General features: G+C 44.9%; 1 protein-coding gene across 2 annotated transcripts in view; it reads right to left on the minus strand.

Annotated features, from left to right (window-relative positions):
• Positions 1–18,931, minus strand: part of TMEM132B (transmembrane protein 132B) — a 363,463-nt gene that overhangs the window by 172,985 nt on the left and 171,547 nt on the right. The gene's annotated exons all lie outside the window — the stretch shown is intronic.

The following is an 18,931-nucleotide window of genomic DNA, read 5'->3' on the forward strand; positions in this document are numbered from 1 at the left end:
CACATTTCTTCCTTCAGACTGTCTGTCCCAGGGTGGTTATGCCTGTCTCTGGGAGTTTTTGCGAGTGTCCAAAGGCAGTGTGTTCTGTTTCCATTGAGAAGTTAAACAGAGGAAAGAAATAACACTGTTAAGTTGCTTGGGCAAGGGGCAGAATGTCTCTAACACAGACGATCCAAGCCCCACCAGAATCTAATCAACCACTCTCAGCAGGAAGAAAGAAGTACCACTTAAATGATATGACAGGCTGACGTATAATCATGGCTGAAGGAGAATTACAGTTCAGTGCTGCCACATAAGGCTGGTTCATCGCTGCTGGAGTTTCCAGCAGAAGGGGGGGGGAGAAGAATAGCCAAAACACAAGAGTCAAATGATTTAAGTAGCTAAACCAGGGGTCAGCAAACTTTTCAGCAGGGAGGCAGTCCACTGTCCCTCAGACCTTGTGGGGGGCCAGACTATATGGCGGAGGGATGAATGATTTTCGCCCACCCACAAAGAGGCCTGAAGATGCTTCGCTTTAGCTGTCCCAGTTGTCGTCCCAGTAGCCGCAGTTGGGCTTTTCCAGCCAGTCAGGCGCCATGGCTGGGTTAGAGGCTGCATTGGCAGGTGAAGACAGAAGCAGCAGCCCCGGTGGAGGAGCCACAGATGGAAGCAGATGAACTGGGGCGTCGCCAGAGCTTTGGCCCACCACCTGCTGCTGCTTCCTGTGAAGAAGACAGAGCCACCCGCCAACCCACAAGCAGCGGCCGCGGCCACCACAATGACCAGCCTGAACACCATGGGAGGAACGAAGGAGGGAGGGAGGCAGGCAACGCAAAGAAAGCGCACGAGGAAGTGGCACGGAAAAGAGGCGCAGAGAAGAAAGGAAGGGTGGACTGAGGGAGAGGGAGGAGGAGCAGGGGGGAAATGCAGCAGCAGCCGGTGTCACACACACCCTTCACAGCGCCGCCCTCCTGAGGCAGGCAGGCAGGCGGGCGAGCCAACTCCCACCGCCGATGGCACTCGGCATGGGACAAGATTGCTCCGTCCCTCAGGAGAAAAGTGCTGCCGTGTGAGGAAGAGGGAAAGAAGACACGCTCTGGTGATCTGCGTGCGGGCGATCCAAGCAGCAATTCCAGGACCATCCGCAGGCCGGATCTAGAAAGCAATTGGGCCTGATCTGGCCCGCAGACCTTAGTTTGCCAACCCATGAGTTAAACCTTTGGTGGGTGTGTATGGGCTGTGCAATGGGTTCAGCCAAGGCCCAAGCCAGATGGGGTCTATTCAGAGGCATCAGTCAACTCGGGTTGAGACTCCAATTGCTACTGGTTAGGTCTGATGGTGCAGAGTGATCTGGACTATCAAGGAGATGGGCATCAGGCAGGATAACCTATGAAAAGGCCAAGGCCTCCCTAAGCAGTGGCTGAGTTTTCCCAGGAGCAGGTAGGAGCCCAACACTGCCTGACTCTCTTTCCTGCAGAGAGGCCACTTTCAAAGGAGCACCTTGCAGAATTGAACCCCCTGCTGTCAGTTGGTGGGCAGGGCTAAGGGACACAGTGCCTGATTAAATATGGGCTACTACACCTGAGCTAAATTTAAGGCTGGATCTGAGGCACTGTGGCAGTTCCCAAGCTGGCCCAGGGTGGATCAGCCTGGTTGAGCTATTAGGCTGGAATCATGAGGCAGATTGAGGGATAGATAGAGAGATGATAGAGATGGACCTTTAATTCTATACACGTAGAGTTAGATTAAATTGCAAGAAATTACTATGGTGGTTGTTATTTTAATTTATTACCTGCCCTTCATTGTAAGGTCCCAGGGTGGCTTACAACAATTTAAAATAAAACTTTTTTAAAAAACCAGCTTGAGACAAATCGCAATTGCAAGAATGGGGTGTCTTCTAAAATATATATCTCTTTGGTGTCAAAGGCCAGGTGTGAGCAGGTGCATCTTCAACATACAATGGCAGCAACATAAGGAAGATGCCCCATGACTCAAAGATTCCACGACTCAAAGAAATATTTAGAATAAAAATAAATATTTTAAGCCTCTTATAAGAACTGTATAAATAGAATATAAAATTAATATTAATCATTTATTATCTCAGCAGCAAAAAATCAAATTGAGCTCTCTCTTTTTTTGCTTCATATAACTGACAAAGGGGAAGTGTGTCTTTTCAAACTGCTCTTTTCCATCTCTTAATTTCGCTAACTCTGTACATTCAGTCTCCACAACAAACTACACACTGTGCCGAACTGTTCTCTTTCAGTTGCCCCTCTTTTTTGGCAGGAATAGAAGGAAATGAGTTTTTTTTTTAATAAAACAAAACGAAAACGAAAACTAATCTGAAACAATTTAGAACCTTGGAATCAACCAGAAACATATCCTGCAATTTCAGCTCCCGTTAACCTGCTCCTCCCGCAGCTTCTCTGACACAAGTGCATGTGTGTGCCTGGCCTCAGGGCAGCAAAACAACGCAATAGAGTAATTAAGAATGAAAACTGCTGGTAATTGTGCACCAGCCACACAGAGCCAGAACATGCAAACATAAAAACATGTAGTGTTGTTTACAAGGGCTCCAAATGGCAACGATCTACATCACTCACGCAAGGCTTCACAATCAAGCTGTGATCAGGAGGGGGCTTTATCTTCCCCCAGGCCTTTCGTTTACCTCCAGAAAAGAGGCATTGCAAAACAGAGCCCCTGCCTCCCTGGGGAACAAGTACCAGAGTCAGAGACACCCTGGCCTTGATCTAGCCCAGGTTTGTCATGAGTAAGCCGTAATGAAAAACCATGGAACAGTTATAGACACGGCTGGCCGAGCTCCCATGACTTTCAAGGGGGTCTTTGATCAAAACTAAACCTGATAAATGTGCTCAGAGTCTGCACCTCGAAACGGGGCTCACCAGCGGCATAATGTGGCAGTGGATCTTCATTTCCCTGCAGGAGTGTTCCTGTCCAGGGTTATAGCCGGCCAGTTGCTCATACCCTCCTCCGGGATACTGTTACTGGTAAGGAGTTCATGTGAAGCATTCCACTCTCCTGGCTCTTAGTTTTCTTTCTTTCTTTTTTCATCTGTCAGTCTACAGTCTGTGACTCCTGAAAATGCTCAGTCTCTATTGACATATTGAAGAGGATGGCCTTGCTCCGTTACACTTTTAAGCAATTGCACCTCTGCAAACCCCAGGACTCTCCTGAGCCTGCTGACACCGTCCTCTTCTTTCTCAGAGGCCAAGTTTTGATTTCATTGCCACTTGCACTCACTGCTTGAATTTGCTATTAGAGGGAATGGGTTTCCCATGTTATCAATTCTGAATATACCACTTAATCAGAAGGGGAAGAAATGGAGGCAATGAGAGATTTTACTTTCTTGGGCTCCATGATCATTGCAGATGGTGATAGCAGTCACGAAATTATAAGACACCTGCTTCTTGGGAGAAAAGCAATGACAAACCTAGACAGCATCTTAAAAAGTAGAGACATCACTTTACCAACAAAGGTCCGTATAGTTAAAGCTATGGTTTTCCCAGTAGTAATGTATGGAAGTGAGAGCTGGACCATCAAGAAGGCTGATCGCCGAAGAATTGATGCTTTTGAATTATGGTGCTGGAGGAAACTCTTGAGAGTCCCATGGACTGCTCACTGGAAGGACAGATCCTGAAGCTGAAGCTCCAATACTTTGGCCACCTCATGAGAAGAGAAGACTCCCTGGAAAAGACCCTGATGTTGGGAAAGATGGAGGGCACAAGGAGAAGGGGATGACAGAGGACGAGATGGTGGGACAGTGTTCTTGAAGCTACCAGCATGAGTTTGATCAAACTGCGGGAGGCAGTGGAAGACAGGAGTGCCTGGCATGCTCTGGTCCATGGGGTCATGAAGAGTCGGACACGACTAAACAACTAAACAACAACAAAATATATACAAAAATATAAATTTTTTTGTTGCAAAGCCATAAAAACAATATATAAAATTCAGCTTGTAAATATATAAAAATCATTAAACATATCAAAACACCACAAGCACACAATGCTTTCAAAATACGTAGGAAAGTTTATGCTGTGGAAGATACTTACAGGCATAATACGATGTTTGTTTTTAACCTGACTTAAGTGGGATTGAAGTCCGTGTGTAGGAAATAATACGGTCAAAATTCTAACTATATCATCGGGATGACCAGCAAAACAGAACCGAGAAAGAAATTGTGCATTTCATGAAAATTGTGCAAAACTGCTCAATTTGCATAATTTATACAGGTTGCAAAATTCAGCTCCTCTTGGCCCAGAATTTGGACTCCCTTGGTGCCAAGTGAACAACTGTGATTCTCTTAAAAATGCAGCATATAAATGGCCAGTGTCTCCATGTTCTCCTAATAGCCAAAGCTTAAGGGTGACACACAAACAATCAGCTAATATGCAGACCTTAAAAAACCTCCAATGTTTTACAGCTATTATCTCCTACTCAAAAACTTTTACCTGCTCTTGACAGCAACAGGTTTTTAATTATTTTTTTAAAGAGAGGAATTGCAGGGAAGGGTGCACCATCTCTGTCACCCTTCATGAGGCAGAGGGGGACATCTGAACTCCTGGAGGCTCCCCACACAATGCAGAGCACCTTGAAGGACCAACCAGCCCATGTTGCATGCACCCAACCCACCAGATGTACCCAGTGAATACGGCCAGGGCGGGTACTACACGAAGAAGGGCCTTCTCAGTGGTGGCATCCTACCACCGAAACCCCCTCCCTGTTTAGATCAGACTGCCCTTCACATTACTTTCATCCAGGCAACACCATCAGACTTGACCCCTTTCTTCCAACAGACCTTTGAAACATAACAGGAAAGGCACCATATGAATAATAATAATAATATATTATTTATACCCCGCCCATCTGGCTGAGTTTCCCCAGCCACTCTGGGTGGCTCCCAATCGAGTGTTAAAAACAATGCAGCATTAAATATTAAACACTTCCCTAAACAGGGCTGCCTTCAGATGTCTTTTAAAAATAGGATAGCTGCTTATTTCCTTGACATCTGATGGGAGGGCATTCCACAGGGCGGGCGCCACTACCGAGAAGGCCCTCTGTCTGGTTCCTTGTAACCACACTTCTTGCAATGAGGGAACCGCCAGAAGGCCCTCAGCGCTGGACCTCAGTGTCCCGGCTGAATGATGGGGGTGGAGACGCTCCTTCAGATATACAGGACCAAGGCCGTTTAGGGCTTTAAAGGTCAACACCAACACTTTGAATTGTGCTCAGAAACGTACTGGGAGCCAATGCAGATCTCTCAGGACCGGTGTTATATGGTTCTGGCGGCCGCTCCCAGTCACCAGTCTAGCTGCCGCATTCTGGATTAATTGCAGTTCCCGGGTCACCTTCAAAGGTAGCCGCTTTATGACACACACACTCACACACACACACACACACACACACACAAATCCAGGTTGGTATCCATATTGGATTCAAATTTATTTTTTAAATATGTTGCTGCTGCTGTAGGTTTAAATTGTGTGTGAGTGCAAAGCCCCCCAAAACAAGACAGGGACAGCTGAGGGGAATGGAATTGGGGAGGGGGGTCCTCCAAACAAATCTCAGCACCCTTAACAAACTACAACTCCCAGGATTCTTTGGGGAAAGCCGTGTCTGTTTAAAGTGGTAAGATGCTGCTTCAAATGTGTAGAGCAGAAATCATTTTCACTGGGTGCAATGGGGCTTGCTCCCAAGTAAGCCTCTATAGGATTGCAGCCAAAGGCAAAATGGGCTTGCGCTGCAAATGAAGTTGCTTTTGTTGACAGGAACAAAGCCTCATTTTATCCATCAACAGTTAATTTTGATTATCCATTTCTTTTATTTATTTATTTTGCAGTAAATGAGCACTTTCATGATCGCTTTCAAATCAAACCTTTAAAACTAAGACATAAGGGGTATTGTCAGGACAATGCCAAAAGGCCAACATTAATTTAGGCAGAGTTAATGCTGAGCTGTTTTAGAAAAATATTTGGCATCAAGGAACCCAAATAAATCAAAGCAACAGCTTTTAAATGCCTGCCAATCTTGATGGCAGCATCTTGCGACAATCAAGTGGGTTTTAATTCTGGCTAAAGGCCTAATAAACTGGCTGTTAGCTTTTATACATTAATGCATTGATTGTTAAGTAAGCATATCAACATATCCATAATGGAAGTCAAAACGGGAGTAAACTGCTTCCAACTGGCCGGATTACAAAATTATAAATCAATAAACAAAGCATCAGAGCTGCCATAGAACTCTGACTCCACCGTTTTTAATCTCATAGTAATTGAGAAACTCCCACTCCATTTTCAATACCAGAATTAATAAATAGAGAAGAAAGGGGCATAATTTAGATTGTAAGCTGCTTGGGGCAGGAGTTTGCCTTTTCCGTTCATGTTACCTTGTAATACTGAGATTGGAAAACTGGGCCAAAACGAACAAAACGAATTTCAATAGGAGCAAATATAAGATTCTACACTTAGAGAGGAATAATCAGATGCACAAATAGTGTATGGGGGGCACCTGGCTTGACAGCAGTACATGTGGAAAAGATCTGGGGATTTGAGCTCATAGGGTAATGTGGCCCTTGAACAGAAAGATGCTCACCATTCTTGGAGTCAGGGGCCATCCTGCTCTCTGCCAGGGTCCCGGATGGAATGGGGTGGTTGGCAAGTCTAATACCACTTCAGAAGAATTGCGCCCAAATTCAAGCAGGATTTGTCTGCCAGGAATATTTCAAGGTGATCCTTCTCCCAAACCATTCACCCAAGAACCTGCCACATCCATCTCATGATCACAGTTGCAACATTTATGCCAAGGGAGGAAATACTAAACCCCCCTCATTTTCATTTTGTCTCATTTCTTGAGTCAGAACACCTGTTATTAAGAACTCCTTCTGCAGTAATTTCAGCACTCACTTATTACTCGGAATAGATTACTCATTTGCAAGATATCAATTAAACCCAACTGAAGTGTGCAGCCCTATCACGGCAGCAGCTAACAGAGTGGAGCATTTGCATTTTCTCTCTCTCTCTCTCTCTCTCTCTCTCTCTCTCTCTGTGTGTGTGTGTGTGTGTGTGTGTGTCTTTCAGAAGTGACTCCTCTTTCAGTGGTACTGATGCAAAATCTCATCCCAAGTGATCAGTTCAGACTTCTGCCAAGGGCAACCTCTCTCTTCCCCCAGCAGGGGAATGCCAAACAAGAGGAAGAGGGAAAGAGAGAAGGAGGTATCAGAAAGAGAGAGAGGAGGCCTCACTCACTTTTGGGTATGGCCTCACCCACTGCTGGCTTTCCACACACCGTGATTACCCCTAAGGGAATGTAGCAATTGACAAGAAAGGTTAACCAATCATACAGTTGTGGTTAATGCATCAGACTAAGACTATGGAGATCCGGCGGGATCAAATCCCTGTTCCACCATGAATCTTGCAGGGTGAATTGAGGCAAGCTGGTACCAGGCGCAGGATATTTGTAGCCCAGCACAACAGACCTGGTAGTTGTTCCCCTTAGGCCACCCTGTGGCATTGGCTTTGAACTATAGCTGAAAGATGCTCTCCCTTCCCCAAAATTATGTTGCTGAAAAAGAATGCTTGGGGGGGAATCAGGAGTGGGTTTTTGTGTGGAAGGCTTGAACCTGGTACTGATCACCATCCCCTGGGCTGAGCATGTGCTCAGCGGCATCCCATTCCTTAACTCTTAGTCCTTCGTGCCAAGCCATTAATTTGCACCTGAACATTGTTCCTGGATCAAAAGTTGGCTCCCCATTTGAAGCTTGCTCACATCTGTTGCACAAGGCTCTCCTTCCACCTTACCCTCAGAACCCCTTTGTCCCTTCCCCACCTCCCGCAAAAGCCAGCAAGAACCGCACTCCCTTTCACAAGCCGCGCAGAGCATGTGTGCGGCTCTTGGGGGCTTTTCCCCCGAGGTGGGAGAAGGGCAGTCCATCAGTGACGGGATGCCCTTCTCCCTCCTCGGGGAAAAGCCTGCAAGTGCCGCACGCATGCTCCACGCGGTTCATGAAAGGGAGCGCTGAGCAGAGCCTGGGATGCATACAGGCTCTGTTCAGCGCTCCCTTTAAAGAATTTTTTTTTCTTGCATTCCCCCTCCAAAAACTAGGTGCGTCTTATGGTCAGGTGCGTCTTGTGGAGCAAAAAATACGGTATGTTAGGCTGAGAAAGCAAGACTGGCTTGACGTTAACTGGTGAGCTTCTTGGCAGAGAGGAGATTTGAACCTGAGACTTCCTGCTCCTTGCCAGGCACTCTTACCTAAGAGTAGCCAACACAATGCCTTCCAGAGGTTAATGGATTCCCACTCCCATCATCCCTAGCCAGCAGATGGGATAGGAATTGTAGTCAAGCAACTCATGGAAAGCACCATATTGGCTACCCTTGCTCAAACCCAGATTTTCGCAACCTAGTGCCCTCCAGAGGTTTTGGGCTACAACTCCCAGGTGCTGACCGGGGCAGATGGAAGTTGCAGCCTGGTTGGGAACGCTGCTCAAACCACTATGCCAAGCTCTGTAGAGATGGACCAGGGCTGTGAGTCAGCTCCATGTGCCTATTACACGTGAAAAACAATCCCCCTCGCATTCTGCAACTCCGGTAAAGCAACAACTCACAAAAAGCAATTCTCTTTAAACCAATATATAAAAGAACTGTTGAGTTCCCTGCGGAGACATGTAGTTAGTGACACATTAATGTTCCGGTGGAATGTTTCAAATTATTTCCCACCTCCATCTTCCCTGCTGAGTTTGTGTGTGTGTGTGTGTGAATGTGAGTGTGTATAATACTCATACACAAACACGCATACATATATGCACACATACATATTTTTAAAAGGCCTTAATTATGCAAGCTATCCTACCTTGAAATTAAGAAGCCTTGCTGCTGTTACACCAGTGCTGCTATTTGCATATGAAACTTCCAGCAGCCCCTCCTCTCAAACCTTCGCCCTTCCAACCCCATGTTGCATGGAGCTAATTAAAAAGTCAAATGGTAAACGCAAATCTTTTAGCAAATAATTAGGCCCCACACTTCCAAAACAAAACAGCAAAAAGAAAAAGAAAGCCCCCGTTTGCAACCAAATTCGAGCCTGGTGGAATGCAACTGGGGGCTGTTCCCAATGGATACGTGTTTTTATTGTTATTTTCAAAAGGAGAGGAGGGGGAACTTGGTATAATGGATACCCACCACGTCCAGTACTCAGCTGCAAATTTCCCCCTGATTGTAGGAAGGGCTTTTCTTAAGAAGAGTAGGGGTGGCTCAGAAACCCTAAAAACAGGGAGAAGGTTTTGTCCAAACAGTTTCCCATGCAACCACAGCCCAAGTTAATCTGCTTCACTTGAGCCCCTCCAACCTGGAGCAAGGCCACATCTGGACCTCACATGTAAAGCATTATCGTGCCACTTTAAACAGTCACAGTTTCCCCCCAAAGAATCCTGGGTACTGTAGTTTCTTAAGGGTGCCGAGAGTTTTTAGGAGACCCCTACTCTACTCCCAGAGCTACAGTTCCCAAAGTGTTAGTCTATCCCTCTTCCCAGAGAACTCTGGGAATTGTAGCCATGGGAGGGGTCTCCTAGCACTCAGCACCCTTAACCAACTGCAATTCCCAGGATCCTTTGGCCAGGTTGTCTGGTCGTGACACATGCTGTGGGCACTTCGGCAGTGTGGTTTCGCCAAGGAAGTCTAGTGCTCCTATCTGCCATAACTGCAGGTAAAGGCTTGATTACTGAACAAACTTCATCTGGGACTGCCCTTGTATCTGGTATGGGAGCTGAAACTATTGCAGAATTCAGTGGCCAGAATGCTCACAGGATCAGGCTACTGACAACATCTCACTCCTCTGCTGAGAGAGCTGCACTGGTTGACCGTTTCCTTCCAGGCCAGGTTTAAGATTCTTGGGTTAATTCACAAAACCCTAAGCAACTTGAGTTCAACATACCCAGCAGCTTTCTGTTCTCACAGTGGTCAATCAGAGGCTTCTGTGAGGCCTACAAGCAGAACATGAACTCAAGCGCCCTTGCCCACACAAGAAGCCCTCTTCCCACCGACTGAAGGGGTCACCGGGCTGCCTGGATGCTTCTACAAAACCCACAAGTGGAGCACAGAGGCTAACAAACAGCAACAGATTCTGGCGTTTGATGACACTATCGCACCAGTTTCAACTAGCATTTCCACTGGACTCATTTAGCTTTCCGATTGACAAGTGTGCTGTAATAAGTTTTGCTTCACGTAAGCACTGCAGGAAGCCTTTGGCGGAACTGTGTGCCTGAAGACAAGGAATCAAGCGCTCTCATCCAAATTTCCAAGCAGGCTGTTGAGTACCCTTGACTTCCTAAGCATCTTTCTCCTCTCCTTATGCACGTAACCACTATTATTTCTTCTGGATTTGCCAACCATAAAAGCTGTATTATACCCCGAAGTCAAGCAAACAACAGTATTAGGTGGTAGCCCATTAATAAATTCAGTCTCCTAGTGCTGGCACCAGATGCCTTTAGCTGCACAACTGGCAGGAGCACCATCCTAGCTTTTGACTCCAATGGGAGAGTGAGTGCCATTTTGCCACCATTTTGCATGCCCAGAATGATGCTACATCCAAGGTGTTCTGTGGGTGGGGAGGGATGGGATTGTGGGGAGGGGTGTTGCCAAGGGGCACTGAATTGGGGGGGCATGCTCCGTTCAACCCTTGTTAGGACAAAGCTACATGGAAAGAAATCACCATAGGACTGGTGAAGGGTGTGGCCTAGGAAGGGAAGGGCTGTGGCTGAGGGGGGTGGAGTCTGGGGAGAGTCCTGAGGGCTAGATGGAGAAGGCTAAGGACTGCATTTGGCCCTCAGGCCTGAGATTCCCTACCCTTCCCTTGGGGTGCCCAAACTTTTTTCAAAGAGAGCCAGATTTGATAAGGTGAACATCAAAGTTGTTGAGATTTTTTCTAGGATTGATGAGCTTTTTTTTACAATTTTACCTCAAAGTTGTTGAGATATACTGCCACGGGACGGGGGCCAGATTAAATTGACTGGGGTTAGGCCCCCCCAAACAGAATTTGGACATGTCTGAGCATGATGGCAGTCCTACAGAAGAACAACTGCCCTCTGTATAGCCAAGAGGAGAAGCAAAGGCTCACCTCCACCACGTCAAGCAGCAGCAGAGCAGCACATCATCAGCCTTTACCCAAATGAGCTGGAGGGATTCCTCTCATCCCCTTCTGCCCCTGCAACCAACCAACACGCTCTTACAACCTTAATTTTACAGACTATCCTACCCTGAAATTAAACTGTGTCCACCAGCAAAACCGACATTGCACCTGTCAAATCACAACAGATTGAAACAGTGTGCAGACTGCCAACTCTGCCCACCCAGGACTTCACAGAGACATTTAACTCTCTCCTTGTCGACCTGCAGACTCTTTTAAGGAGTCAAACGTCATTCCAGCATTATTGCAGTAATCCAAGTCAACAAACCACATTTTGACAGCAATCTATCAGAGGCAGAACATTCCTTACCATGGCTAAGGGCAGATGAATATACCTGTTTTAGTTTCTCTCACTTCCTCATTTTTCCAATCTTAAGTTTCTGCATCAGTTTTCAAATTTCTTTTTAAAAAATGTCCTCCCAAAGATTTTCAATACACATTTCTCCCAATAGACACATCTTTGTATGGTGTTTTGTCTAATGTAATGCACCCTTGAATGTTATTTTCACTAATATACGCATCTGCGTGCAAACATTCTCCTAAAATATGTAATTTTGTGCACTGCTTTGGGTGGGAGACTGCATCACAAAATTCAGAGGAATGCAGATTTTGAAAGCTAGCTACAACCCAGTTTGCTTCTTGATTCAGGAAGTGTGAATTACGTAGGCTTGCATCAAAATGCAAATCAAACCAAATTTCTCCCACCTCCCTAGCCTGAACCCATGATAGCCATCTTCAAATCTCTCAAGGGCTGTCAAATGGAAGATGAAGGTAACTTGTTTCCTCCTGCTCTGGAGGGTAAGACTCGAAGCAATGGCTTTAAGTTACAAGAAAGGAGATTCAGACTAAACATCAGGAAGAACTTTCTGACAGTTCAGAGCTGTTGGACAGTGGAACGGTCTCCCTTGGGAGGTTGTGGACTCTCCTTCGTTGGAGGTTTTTTTATTATTATTATTATTATTAAATATTTATTGACATTTTCAAGAAACACACAACAAACAAAAACAAGAAATAAACAAAAGAAAAAAAACACAAAAATACATAATATTCAAAACTAAACAGAAAAAATAGAAAAAACACATAAAGTTTCTGATACTTATTATTCTTAACCTTATTTCTCAGACCTCCTCACACCTCCCCTTCTTGTATTCCAATTTAAATTGTCAGTTCAGCAAGTCCTTAACTTATTTCTTTACCTTAACTTAAACATTTGTTCTAACATACTATCGTTTTACTTTACTTCTTTTTTCCATTTCCTCAATTTATTTTTAACAGCCTTATTTTCAATTAATTTAAAAAGAAAGAACCAATTTTACCTTATTAAAATCACACATCAATACTTATACCTCATTAATTATTCTTAAACCTTTTTCCTAAAGTCGACCAAAATTTCCCTTCCACGATTTACCCAGTTTCCTTACCACTAACAAAATATAAAAAGCAAATTATCCTTATGTACCCTTTGGATTCCCAACCTCCACCCACCCTTTTCCCGGTTCCAGTCCCCAACCAATATCCATCAGTCTTTATGTTATTTATTTAGCCTGGAGATCTCACGTCCGAGGCCCTTATATCTCTCTCAGTTCCTTTCTGTCGGTCTCTTTGATAGTCCTTGATGTTAAGCCCCAAATCTCGGAGGGGCTCCGGCCCAACAGAGTCCATGTTGCTTCCAGCCAGTCCTCCATACTTAAAAGCAAAGCCTATGGGGTGCTCCAACTCTTGTTTCAAATTTCTTTCAGATCCAGATGTCCCCAAAGCTCCAGCTTTCACCTTCAACAAATTTGTAATCCTCAGGTCTTCAGATCTCCTCCAAAGGGGATCTCTCCATTTTCCAGACTCCCATTCAGACCAGGCTTTCCACATCCAATTTTTATTGTCCTTTTTTATCATCATGTCAGGCCTCGTATTGTAACTCTCCTTTGACTCCTGCAAATCTCCTGCTCCTCCTTCATTTTCTTCAAAAACAACATATTGCTCCATCGTATCTACACTTTCAGTTTCATTTATTTGTTCAGTTGAATAGGCTTCCTGTTTCAAGTCCTTATCAGGCTCAAAACTGTTGTTTACTGTCCAGTGTAGTAGTGATACCTCTGTAGACAAAGCATTGTATTCATCTTGCAAGTTTCCCAAGAGAACGAGTGCTCTGTCCAATTCTGCTTGGATTTTACATACTCCAGCCATTTTTGTGATGTAATGTCCCTATTACCCCTCTAGGGGGATTTTAGTTCCTTAATGTTCCTTTCAGCTCAAAACCAAAAGTCCAGTTATTTTGTATCAGCCCTCCTTATTTTCAACAAGTTATACCAAATAAACCAGCAAAAACAGCAGAAACAATGTTCTCTTTTTCCAGCTGACAACTAGCTGACTAACAGCTCACTTGACAGCTGTCAAAATCTTCAATGCAACAGGCTTTCTCATAGGACGTTCCCGGGTCTCGGGGGGGGGGGTGAAATTTCAGCTCCCAAAATTCTTTTTATCCTCCAGTAAATCTTCTTATAGTGTCAAAACCGTGAAGTCAGGATCTTTCATTAAAAAACAAGAAACAAATTCTCTCGACCTTAGTGCCCAGTCCTTTGCTTTAAATTGTTTACAAAGGGGGGGGTGGACTTCCTTTTTAGCCCCTTCCCGCTCGTTCCAAATCCAAAATTAAAGGTTTTTTAAGGTTCCAATCTCCGTATTACTCACGGGTTGATGTTTTAGAGTCCAATCGGTCTTGGAAGAAGTTGGCGCTCTCTGTCAATGGCTTGCGGCTTCACTCCGTAGGCGAGGGAGTACTCTCAGCACCACGCCTCACCCTGCCTCCGTTCCGGAGCCTTTAAAAAAGCTCCGTCGCGGATTGGGGGGGCGCAAATGGTGCCCGCCGAGTCTCTGTGTTCACAGGCATCCGCGCCTGTGATTTTAAGGGTCTCCGCTTCGCCGCAGCGGCCAGACCCAGACGCTACGGAGCCGATTCCCTCCGAAGCTCGGAGGGAATCCGCCATTAAACAATGGCGCCAACCCGGAAGTCTCCTTCGTTGGAGGTTTTTAAACAGAGGTCCATCTGCCATGGATCCTTTAGCTGAGATTCCTGCATTGCAAGGCATTGGGTTAGATTACCCTTGGGGTTCCGTTCCAACTCTACAATTCTATAATCCCAACAGTAAGAAATAGTAAGAGAACAGGTCCTGGTGCCAGTTGTGAATCCACTTCCTGACCATGTGACTAGTCCCTCTTTCCAGTGGAATATCGGGCAGTCCTCCATGTTTTACTAATGACATCTGACTGTAAAATAATAATTTATTATTTATACCCCACCCATCTGGCTGGGTTTCCCCAGCCACTCTGGGCGGCTTCCAACACAATATTAAAATACAGTAATACATCAAGCATTAAAAGCTTCCCTAAACAGGGCCACCTTCAGATGTCGTCTAAAAGTCTGGTAGTTGTTGTTCTCTTTGACATCTGGTGGGAGCGCGTTCCACAGGACGGGCGCCACTACCAAGAAGGCCCTCTGCCTGGTTCCCTGTAACTTGGCTTCTCGCAGTGAGGGAACTGCCAGAAGGCCCTCGGCGCTGGACCTCAGTGTCCGAGCAGAATGATGGGGGTGGAGACGCTCCTTCAGGTATACTGGACCAAGGCCATTTAGGGCTTTAAAGGTCAAGACCAACACTTTGAATTGTGCTTGGAAACGTACTGGGAGCCAATGTAGGTCTTTCATGACCGTTGTTATGTGGTCTCGGCAGCCGCCCCCAGTCACCAGTCTAGCTGCCTCATTCTGGATTAGTTGTAGTTTCTGGGTCATCTTCAAAGGTAGCCCCACATAGAGCGCATTGCAGTAGTCCAAGGGGGGGAAACCAAAGCATACACTACTCTGGCAAGGCAGTCCGTGTATGTCTTTATCTGTCCACTCATGCACATTATCTGGGTGTGCATTTCAGTTTGGGCGCACCAGGGAACACCAGTGTGTCTCTCTGTGTGTGCGCTTTGCATTGCTAGAGAGTGGCAAGTCCTCCGTTCCCAGTCACAAAGGCTTCATTACGTCTTCCAACCACTCCTTCTCAGTGTAAGAAAACAGCTGTGCAGGAGCAAAGCTAAACAAAAACATTATAAACCTCCGTGGGGGAGGAGGGGAATGGTACTGACTCAACTTGGAGTGTGTGTTTGCACAAGGAGGAGGTTGGTCTTATGGAAGTCGAGCTGCATTGTAATTATTCAGACACCACCACTCAATAATCACAATGACCTGTCTCCACTGGAGATTTTATTGAATCGGCAGTCAGTCTGCTGAAATAGGAGCATAGAAAGGGGAAAGTCTATGAGCTTGCTGGTCAGTGGAAGCTTCCTGTGGCTACCTGTCTATTAGATTCCCAGCAGGAGACAGCCATATAATTTCATTGTTCCTAACCCAGAATGAATACGATTCTCAAGGCTGTTGAGATCTCGTCACCCTTCAGCTCCAAAACTCTATTTCTCAGCCTTCAACATTTCACAGGCTAAAGCGGGACTCCTTCTGACACCCTGTCCTCAAACCATAGACCCCTTCAGGACCAGCCTCAGGTGAGGTGCATCTTCATCACTCTCCCTTGTTAGTTCAGCCCTTAAAATGCCTTATCTTTCAATAGTGGAGCCCTTTCCAAACACAGACAAATAATTTGCAGGTGTCATGAGCCCTGTGGAGACTTCTTTGCAGGAGAGAAATAGGATGAGAGTCCGGAGACCAATTCGGGAGAGGAGCCTTGTGGTTTGGGAGGTGCTGATTTAGACGCCAGAGCGGGGTTAAGAGAAAAGCTCCGTGTCATAGAATCAATGGATCATAGAGTTGGAAGGGACCCCAAAGATCATCCAGCTCAACCCCCTGCAATGCAGGAATCTCAGCTAAAGAATCCATTGCAAATGGCCATCCAAACCCACTTTAAAAACCTTCAGTGCAAGGGAGTCCACAACCCAACGGGCACACCATGTGTTGAATGACCACTGACGTTGTGCCTTTTGCCATGAATAACAAAATGTGTCAGTGTTGCCTGGTTTGATCTGTGGCACTGGCACTTTTACAAATGCCACGTAATTTGTTCCACATATGCAAGGAATTGATCCTTTAGTGTGGCAGCACCTCTGCAAGCCCCTGTGCACTGATAACGGATAGACGCCTTTGCGGTGCTGTTTTCGGTGCCTATTAAAAAGCTTTACAGTGGTACCTCGGGTTAAGTACTTAATTCATTCCAGAGGTCCGTACTTAACCTGAAACTGTTCTTAACCTGAAGCACCACTTTAGCTAATGGAGCCTCCAGCTGCTGCCATGCCGCCGGAGCACAATTTCTGTTCTCATCCTGAAGCAAAGTTATTAACCAGAAGCAATATTTCTGGGTTAGCGGAGTCTGTAACGTGAAGCGTATGTAACCTGAGGTACCACTGTACTTAGGCAAGCCAGCTCAGACATACAATTGACTGCGTAGATTTGCCTTTAAAACTGCAGATTGTATCTATCTTTTGATAAATTTCATGTCTACTTGTGTTGGGGTTTTTTCAAAGTTAGATTTTATCAGTACTTTTTCTTATGTATATCTTAATGTTTTGTGTAAATGACAGGTTTTTGCTGATTAAGCAGTCTATACATCTTGCTAATTAGTTAAGAAACATAATTCAACTCCTTTAACCTTACATCAAAGACTTGGGTCCCCAGGTTCTTTCACCCTCCTCTAGACAAGTTCCCACTTCTCAAAGTTTTTTTTATTTGCTTACATGCCAAAATGCTTTCGAAGCAGTTTATGGCTACAAAATCAATTATAAAAAAAGCCACACATAATTAAAACACACAATTCCATCGAAACATTAAAAACATCCAAAATCAAAATATACAATAAAACAAGCTTGTTTAAAAGCATAACCATTAAAGCAGTTAAAAGAGCAATTAAACTGATTAGAAGTTCTAGTATATCTTCAAGAGCCAGTAGGAAGCCAATACTGATGAGGTCTCTCATATTATTTCTTTTTTTAAAAAAAATAATTTTTATTGAATGATTTTATGTTACAAAAAACATTACAACCATACTACCACAAAATATAATTGAGAAATAAAAATTACATACAACAATATTTTGTTTGTTATTTACCGTCTTATTTCCTCCCAAACATTCCATACAAAACACACACCCGCACAAACACACAAATAATAATAATAATAATGAAAATAATGAAAATAAATATTTTTCCCCTTTTATCTTACAAAATCTTTTCTTCAATTTTGACTTTGCATATGTTTTATCTTACAATTGAATGTACACAAAACAATAAACCTTTCTATATAGATTTTCCAATACATTCAGAAAACATAATAAATCCTTAATTGTTGTCCACCTCCTTTTACTTCCTTTATCACTCGAACGCTAGCACAGAGTCAAAACTATTATTGTATTTTTGAACATATCTTCTATAACCATCCCATTTTTCTGCAAATTTTTGCTTTGAGTTTCCTCTGAGTTTGCTAGTCAATTCAGCCATCTCCACAAATTCCTGTAATTTAATTTGTCAATCTATTATTTTGGGAGGGGGGTCTCTCGTATTATTTCAGTGGCGTGGGCATTCCACAGCACTGGAAACCTTCTTAATAATGTGCTGCCTGTAAATGGACTCTAACCATTACACCACACAGCTCATGATGTCTTTTGCTTTCTCTCTCACACACACTGCAAGGCTGTCAATTTCCATGAACCTTCAACACAGCCCCCCAAAAAACATTATTACATTTTAAAAATTAATAATGAAGGAAGTTTTCCTGCGATTGGGACAGCTTTCATAGAGAGAATTACGTGGAATGAATGCCAGCCTGAACCAGGTTTGCTTCTCTTAAGCAACCTGCTCCCTCTCTCAGCCTGAAAAAGACCTCAGCAACCTGCATGCAGCAGACTTACAGATTCAAACAAGCACTTGGGAGACGTGGGGTTTGCCCAGAGCTGCCCAACAGAGCAATTTATTTCCCCTTCAAAATATCAGAGGCTTTTATGAGTCAAGAGAGCCTCCGTCTGACATCTCCAGGCAGGAGGGAGGCCACAAAACTTCCCCACACAAATCCTTCACTGAAGAGGGAACTTCTGTGATTCAAATCTCCTCTCTTCCTTCCAGCTGCATCGCTAGAAACGCAGACGTGTCGTTTTCATAGATGAGACACTTTGAACGTCAGGTGTATAAACTGAACCCATAAATTCAGCCAATCCTTACGAAAACTTTCAGCCTGAAATTGAGAGGGGGGCAGCCTGAAGAAGCTGAAAGCGTGATAATTTCAGAGAGGTGTTAAATCATCTGAAGGTTTCTGGGGGGGCTTGGTGAGGCTGTGGTGGCAGAAGTGCGAGGGTGAGCAACTGGATCCTGCTGGTGGGGAATATCCTCATCCCACCCCTACAGGGCAGCTTTGATGGGTGGGAGGGGCTGCCCACCTGTCGATCACCTGATGTCACCATGATCATACCTGAACTGTTTCCTTTGCCTGCGGGCCAAATTTGACATGCAGGCAAAAGCACAGTGCTTTACAGGCACCAACTGATGAACTGATAGTAAGGGCTTGCAAAGCACCAATGGTTCCTCTGGAGCTGTCCTTACTTGCCATGTGGCATCAGGCATGGGGCAGTTGAGGATAGTATGAGGAAACTGACCACATGGGCCAGAAGTTCCCCACTCCGGCCATAGCTGTTGGCATCCATCTGTCTCAGGAGACAATGGAAGAGTCAAACTCTTGGGGCTTTTAAGTTGATTTTAATAGCAACAAGGGTGATTAATTGCTTTCCC

The sequence above is a fragment of the Podarcis raffonei genome, chromosome 16 (assembly GCF_027172205.1).
Source record: "Podarcis raffonei isolate rPodRaf1 chromosome 16, rPodRaf1.pri, whole genome shotgun sequence".
Classification (NCBI taxonomy): Eukaryota; Metazoa; Chordata; class Lepidosauria; order Squamata; family Lacertidae; genus Podarcis; species Podarcis raffonei.